Raw genomic sequence first — 8,880 nt, forward strand, 5'->3', positions numbered from 1 at the left:
CAAAAGAACTGTCTGTTGATTAGATAAAAACGCAAGGACTAACACAATCTCCAAGCCACACTGAAATACCTGACCCCCAAGTTGGCTAAAATGAATGCATTCCAGCACTTGTACGTGGAAAGCAAATGTGAATTCATTAAGAGATCATGCCTGGATGAATCCATATGGGAAAATATTTAAAGTCAGGGGTGCATCAGCTTCCCAAGGCTTTAAACTAATATCCAGAAAATGAGACAAAAGTCCATTTGTAAGCCAAACAACAATGGTGAAAAAATATCTTTGCAGTGCTGTGGTAAATTGATCCATTCACTGACAGAAAAGTGATTATAGTTCTCCAATAACTGTGTTTACAGGACAGATTAGCTGCTGTGTTCTTTTATATAAGCTGCAAGCTCTTTCATACAAGAACCTCTCTCCAAAGCTTGGGCTACAGCTGCCCCATCAGTAGGATTTAGCTCTTTTCCAAAGGCATTAATGGTGTGTGTGTGTGTGTGTGTGTGGGTGTGTGTGTGGGTGTGTGGGTGTGTGTGTGTGTTAAAATACAAATACTATACTCAGTATGAGTGTGTTTTAAGGAAATGTATTTTAAAACGATGTGTTGACAGGAAATGAACCAGTTTTGCCTGTATAATTTGGGAAGGGAATTTAGTCTGAATTCTCCACATTTATGCAAGTTAATAATTCAAGATGCATGAAGAGCAACTAAATGGCCATTTTATCACTGCATTATTGTCCATTAGAAGGATTTTTTCAAAGTTATTTCAGAATGATTGGATGCCTACACAATAAGACCAGCATTAAATTTGTTGAAAGGAGCTTCCAATTTAATTATTTTGAAGTCAAATGAAAAAATGTATAAATTCTTTTATTTTTGGTATTTTTATATTAAATTTAGAGATATGGAAAAAAGATTTTTTCCAACAGTGTTAGGTGACTAGATATTTTATTGTTGTCTAAAATATACCATGTATGTATGTGTACAAAGAGCTTATTTTACATGTTTTTATGGCCTGCTGTATACCATATGATGACTAAAATTCCCTGAAGCCTGTGGTCCAATGGGAATTTATGATTTCCTGTAGTATCCAAGCAAGCACGAGTGTTGTGATTTCACCTTAAGAAGGTTCAGGGACAGTGTGAATGTAAGGCAGGCTTCATTAAATTATTAAAAGTTATGGCTTAGTTGCTCCCCCAGCAAATATATACGCACACACGCATGCAAACACACACACACACACACACACACACACACAGAGGGACACAGTCTAGGTCTAGGATAGACTGTGTGTGTGTGTGTGTGTGTTTGTGGGGACCACACATTTCTCTGCCTTTCACTAGACCCAGGGGAGGTTTCTAAATGATCCTGTTAAAGCAGCGGTACCATCCCATATGGAGTGATTGTAAAAGCTGTACCGGTGCCTAGAGGAAACACAGTGGAAGGGAACAGCATGTCACATGCCCCTCTGTTATTCCAGAGCTTCACTCCTCAAACACAATCCAAATTACCTGCTCAAAGACAGTAGTGCACGTGACAATGGGCAAACTACATGCAGAGTGTTACAGCATTGCCATTCACTGCAGACTTGGTGGGTTCCAGCTGGTACCCAAACCAAGGAAATGGCTCCTTTAAAAGGTAAATCCTTTCAGATTTACTGAAGGTGTTGCGTTGCTGTTGAAAGTTATAATGTCTACTAATAATTTCTTCATCCTCCCTGGAAGGTACGTGGTTGAGCGATTCTCCCTTTTCTCCCTCTCCGGTGCTGTGTAATTGGGACTGCTCCTGCATGCAGTGGGAGAGGAACCCGAGGCTTAGGCCGCTGAGTTTGGCCCCGCAGATACGCAGAGACTGCGCAGCTCTGCTTCTGCCGGGAAATTTGGCACATGCTGATAACAACCCCCAGACCTCCTGGTAATAACGTGCTACTGATGAATGGTACATACGAGAGGGGATCAACCTAAAAGAAAAAAAATTACATTAATACTCTTAAAAAGAATCCCTGTCAAAAAAGAGCTATATAGAGGTTGTGCCCTCTATATAGCAGGAAAACATATAAAGAGCAGGAAAACCTTGAATAAGAGTGAAACTACCTACAGCGGATGTCTGTGAATTTGTTGATATGCATGCAGCTGGGAGTGGTGTCATCTGTGAGCGAATATTACGTTTTCCTTCCAAAAGTCGAACTTAGTCACTGGGTATTTTCCTGTTCCCTCCAGGTTAGCTTGATGGCTAGTCCTCTTTACTGAGACATTAGTGAAGTTCCTTCCACTTGTAATGCAGTAGTAGTCCATATTTTATTATCACATTAGTATGCAAATTTTTTAAAGCTTAAAGCTTGAAAGCAGTTACTCCATATTTTATCTTCATATTAATGCACATATCCACTCCGGGAAAATACTTGTTGTCATGTTGAATGAGGCAAAAACAGGGCTGACATTTCAGCTTGATCCAAAATTAAGTTATATTCCTCAACTGGTTTTTAAATCCTGTAGAACAAGAGAATTAGCATCTCTCATCCATGATCCGTATCTTTTACAGCTGTTGATTACAGCTGAAAGAAGTAAACAGGAACTAATGACTAATCATCTGTGATGTAACAGCATAAATGTGGAAAATAAATATGTGTTTGAAAATTATGGTCATCTACCATGTTAAAAAAAACACCTTTATTTTAAAAAACCAATTTAGGTTTTCTGTCAACTGTAACATGAACTGAATCAGCGTCCAAAAAATGGTGAGAGTGTTAAAAGAGTCCTGGAATCTCCACAATGTTTTAGCTGAGCTTGTAAATGCAATCATTTAAAAACACAAGTAATGGAGAGCCAAGTCCACTCTCAATTTCAGGTTGTGTGACTTTCTTGGAATTAATCAACATGTAGTGTATGTATTTATCCAGGAAATCTGACTTCATCAGGCAGCTAGAGCTTAATATGTTTGTAATGGCAAAATTCAGGAGCATTAAAACAAAGAGTATATTATTAATGCCTATGAAGGACTGTTCACCAGATCACATGCAAGGACAGCAGGGGGAAATGGATATGGACACATCTGCTTTTAGAATTAGAAGAATATCCATAACTGAGAGGCAGTGCTTTATTATTTTGGTTGGCAGAGCGACCCAAAAATGCTCTGCACCCTCTTGGTCTTTTCTAACCCTCCAAGGGGCGATGGGGGAAAAGATAAGTCAAGCTGGTTGACTGGCATGTATGACTGCTTGGCCAGGAGTAAAACCCACTGTAGCAGAGCACACAGAACAGAATGTAAGCAGAACTCCCTGTTTCTCCTGTCACTGAACAGGTTGGCCTTCAGACATCTACTGCTCCATTACAGCATGAATGATTTTGAATAGCAACTTTCAAGACCAACATGGAGGATAATTGCTCTGTCAGTTTGTCTTTCAGATTTTTGTAACAAAGGATTATTCAAGTATCCTGAGAATCTGTATGGTCTGCAACGGCAACTGTCTCACAAATGTGTCTGTTTGGCTTTTTGTTTTGCTTCATTGTAGAATGTTGAGCAGATCTTCGCCAAGGCCAAATGCAATGTTTCCACCTCTGTATTGCAGATTATGAAGGTTACTATATAGAGTTACTATAGATGCAGATCTTCCTGCTGGATAAAACTAGATATCTCTCACACAAAAAATATCCCTGTTGAGTGTCAGACATATGATTTCAGTTTAAAAGAAGAAAAGCATAGTTTCCATTGCTCTGGGAAATTTTGTCTTATTTTCATAGAGAGGAAAGTGTAACATGTCAGACGTACAGCAATTTAATAATAAATCACCAGAGATAATGTACCATTCAGTAGGACTATACTCCATATGTGGCTTGACAGTTAAGCAAAGAGCTGTGAATTGCCGTAAGTATGTCTGGAGTCCCCAGATCATAGCTCAGCCAATTTGAAAACAATTCACTTCAGGAACCACAATACGATGTGGAATGTAATTATATCACATGGGTCACATGGACCGAGTGCAAATGCAAAGTTATTGCAAGATAGGCATAACAGGAAAGGAAATGATGATGGGAGGGGACTGATATCCAGATGTTAATTTGGGCATTAAACCCAGTCAAGAATCATTAATCATCTCTCCCTCCGACATCTTGTATATTTTCGTTTTTCAAACAAATTGTGCTGTGACTTTGGAGAGGTACTGATTCAACTGGGCATGCACATGTTTGCCTCCTTTGTTTTCTACTTGTTGCTGAGTGGTTGCTGATTTATGTGTGGCTAGTGAAAAGTGACTGCACTTGATATCAACTTATATTAATAGTATTACAGTATTTATGATAGTAGTATTTTAAAGCAAGTTATAGTATATTGCCAAGTAGAAGGTACATAGCAAAATTCTCTGTGTTGGCACTAACATAGTTTAACTTAGACTGGGACCAAGTGTACAGTATTAGAGTTTATACACATATTTATCTTTTTATAGTTTATATTAAAATATGATTGTTTACCATTTAACACAGTCTGTGTGCACAATCTGTCAATGTACTTTTGTAGTATGTATACATTTTATAAATGTTATTTGTGTCTTATCTGAGTTGGCTCTTCAGGTGTTGTAAATGGAAGTATCTACATCAGTACCAAACAAATACAGCATTAAAATGTATAAACTCAAAGCCATTAAAATGTAACTCAAAGCTATTAAACATCTAATTCAAAACCAGTTTCTGTTCTCTTTCCTAAGAACTTTTGTAGTTTATTTTCATTTCCTGTGACCAGCTATTTTCCTGCCATTCTCTCCCAAACCAGCTTATGCCAAACACAAAAACATTCCATCTCCAGAAGAAAATAAATCAAATGAATATTTCCACATGGAAGCCTTTAATTAAGAATATCCCTTTTCCCTCAAAATTTTGCCTGGATGTAAATTTTATGATATGAAACAAAAGAGCAAAAAATAAGTATAGCTTACAGCATGTATGGATTTGAATGCATGTGGGTTTGTTCGTCAAATGTATTGCAGCTGTTACGTTTGTGGACCCAGATTTTTATGGTTTTACAGTGAGGTATTAGCACAATTAAGCACTATGTGATGTCGGCGTTATCTCTCCTGCACTGGGACCCTGAGGGACAGCAACACTGGGGCAGTGACCCTGGTGAGACGAACACACCTGGAAGTGTGAAAGTTTAATTAGTGTGTAAATTCCGCTAACAGAGGTTAATAAGGGGTTAACTCATTCGCAATGTCTGCTCTCTCTCTCTCTCTCTCTCTCTCTCTCTCTCTCTCACACACACACACACACACACACACACACAAGCCAGCGGAAAAGCACAGTTGTCATTAAACAGGAACATGTCCTCAGTCCACAACATTATCGTTAACGATAAGACAAGAATTAAGCTTTCAAGGTGAGTAGCCTACACGAGACTGTCTAAACTAAAGCAAATGTTACTCCTAACTAACCGCATAATAGTCTATCATAGACTACACTGGTTCAATTTACAAGATATATATTAGTATTTCGTGAAATACGAGCTTTGTTTGCGGCCTTAAAGGAAACTGTATTCATATTTAACAAAAAAGAAAACAACACATTGTAGCTATTCCTTAAACATTTCCAAGCCTCTTTATCCGTTTTCCAAAACAGCAGATCCGTCCTTATGATGTTAATTCTATGCTCTGGTGTTTATAGGCCAGAAGAGCGCTACAGTTGTTAAGGTCAAGATTAACGCTGGCATTCTCAGATATAGTGCCAGTTTGCATTACCCATTGGAAGAAATCAATCCAGTCCCAGAAAAAAAACAAGTAATTTATTAGGGTTGAATGAAATGGGTGGGGAAATGTAGGCCGAGTGTTTGGAAACCACAGGCTTTGGTGAGGGAAGAGCAGGAGTCAGTCGCAGGATTTTTCCATATCGGGGTTTCACTGTGTTAATCCATCAACGGTGACAGCCTCATCGAAAGCGATATCTTGAATATCACAGCCAGCGTTAAAACATAAATAAATGAACTGATTACGGTCTTTAAAAGGCTGCCCTTCACCTCGCAACAGACGCTAAGAATTTTCTCCAAAGCAATGATCCCTCTCAGGTATTTTTACGTGCCACATGTTGAATATAAGATGCTAAATTGAACCAAAGTTTCAGTTATGTTACAGTGTTTGGATACTCCCACTGTAGGCTAAAGCTAATTTTGCTATTCTGATTTATCGTAGGCTACATAAACAAACCTTTATCTACTCTATTGCCATTGGTGTATGACAAGCTACGAACGAAAAAACTCTAATAAATCTAATAAATAATTTTAAAGTATTTCTAACATTCAAGTATTTTTCATCCTCCAACTCTGATAAGTGGACTAGGTTTTCTGCAATATTATAAGTAGGATAGAATGTTAAGTAAATTCAGATATTTTCAGTCCGGTAGCCTAGGGATGACATGTAGACTACTCTCCGTTGATTTAGCTATGAACTTTTTACTGTGTACGTGTCGAAGGATTGACCTAGATATGCTGAGTAGGCTATTTTTCATCATTGTAAGAAGCCAAGAAGCTAAACCGCATCCATGTCACACCTCTCTGCTTCGAGAGTAGTTCATCTCTCTCTCTCTCTCTCTCTCTCTCTCTCTCTCTCTCTCTCCGTTTGTTCGTCTGTATGTGCCCATCTATTCTCTCTGCGAGACTGAGTAGGCCTACTGCTCACTTTGTGCTATCTCTATTCTCCATCTCCCTCCCAAGACCTCAGATAATTGCGTGAGGAGAAGCCATGGCCTTAGTGCTTGCTGACAGCACTGTCCTTTCCGTATCAATGCCAAGGAGCCATTTTCTGGACTTTTGTAAATAGGTGATTCACACAGGGTTTCTATTGGACAAATGATGTTTTTAACAGATACAACCATACACGTGATTTTAAATTTAAATATGAAAGTCTCCGTACCTACCGCTTTGCAAACTAATTTTCCGGGCATTTGTAAAAAGGTGTTTCACAGAGGATCTTTATAAGAATGATTTATTTTTTAAAACTACAATAGAGCCCAGAGATGTAACCGAGTGACTTTATCATTTTTACTTAAAAGTCACTATGTTCACCGGGACATTGTTAATTAAAACGTAGAACAACCAATTAAAACGAATTGTGTTGACCGTGGCCTATGCGCTGTAGATTACAATAAAAATCATAAAATTTCGCTTATTTGCAGCTTAATATTAAATATGTGAAGATAATATGCGTTTACTGCGCTGTGAAAATTAGAAATGAGAAGAATCGACATCAATCATTTATTTCTGTTCTTCTAACGAGTGAAATGTCTTACTATTTTGCAATTTAGAAATAATAATATATAAAGTTTCTAAAGGTACAAAAAAGGTTAAAGAGAACAGGCCAAGATCATTTTTCACAACATTTGAATTACATTTTTATTTATATCTCTTCCCTGATAAAAGAACAATTATTAATTCATTCAGTACTGATATCTAATTCAAAGAGCCTTAGATATTGTTCACCACACAAACGTTAACCAACGCTATTAATAAACCTACATGTTGCCCATACGGATTAACAGAGAATCCCAGCTAAAGCACTGCTGTGCCTATGGTTTCCATTAAGGCATTGTGGGCACAATGCGTCCGTTCTATTCTTAATTAATTTCATCTCGTTAATGTGATTACATTTAGGCTGTTACAAAGCTTTTCAGCGTTCGCCAAAATGATTGTAGTTTAGGATTTAAATGTAGGCCTATTATTGATAACATTTTTTATTTTAGCCTATTTTTATTTTTTCTTGTAACGTGTTTTTTCATATTTAAATCAGATTGAACTGAAAAGAAATTGCTATATGCTGCGCCCAATATCTAGTCCAGGGAGTGAGTACCGCTCGTCTCTGATAGCTCTTCCCGAAAAATGATGGCACACACATTTCACCCATTAAAATTAAATGCAATTTTGTAGCCTATACAATATTTATTCAGAAATTGCAATATAGGATACCACTTATGGCCGTAAAAAAGGAAGTCGAGATGTAAATGTTTAAATACACACAAATAATCTATTGTATATATACTTAAGGAGGTTTTGGCATTTAACTGATGTAGCTTATATATTAATATTAACACAGGCACTCGCATGCACACATATACATCCGCTGGAATTAATAAATAACATATATATATTTCATGTATTATTTATGCGTTTATAGATTGATGATTAGGTTCTGTCATCATTAGGTTCAATGTCTTCATACATATTTCCATTTATAAATAGAAATTACACCCCATCGCGGGTTGACTTGCAGTGAAGATATTTATTAAGAAAGAAAATATAAGATGTCTTTATTCATTTGGAGACAGTTTTTATTGCCCTGTAATATGGCCATGTAGTCATCGGAAAACATTTCCTGTGATCACCATAATTATAGGAATTAACAAAAGATTAATCACGGAATTCATATGCGTGTACAATCCTGTGATGTCTAGCAATATCTTAATTTCCTGATGTAGATTAATGTATGAGTGTAAAGTTAGAACTGCATCTAAGCGGCCAATGATGTATGACATCGATACAATTTTAAACATTTCGTATATGATCAGGCTCTCTATACAGATACATTGTATACATGACTGTCAATTAAAGAAGTAAAGAGCATTTTGGGCTACATAATATCAATGTGAATATTGACCATTCAGATTAATTAGGCTATGTAAGACCAAAACAAGAGGAGCGTCAACCAAAGCACGTGTCCCGTTTATCTCTCCTGATTAGTTAATTTTAGTTAAATTATTATGCTAAAATTGTTAAGAATAGATAGCCCACTGCAGCTTCCTGACTGCTGTTATGTGTGTGTAGGAAATATGAGAAAGATACATTAGTGATGAATGCAAATGTGTGACACTTGAGATTTGTGATACTTGAGCAGAATTAAAACGTGTAATGTGAAA

Source organism: Anguilla anguilla, chromosome 9, assembly GCF_013347855.1.
Source record: "Anguilla anguilla isolate fAngAng1 chromosome 9, fAngAng1.pri, whole genome shotgun sequence".
Lineage (NCBI taxonomy): Eukaryota > Metazoa > Chordata > Actinopteri > Anguilliformes > Anguillidae > Anguilla > Anguilla anguilla.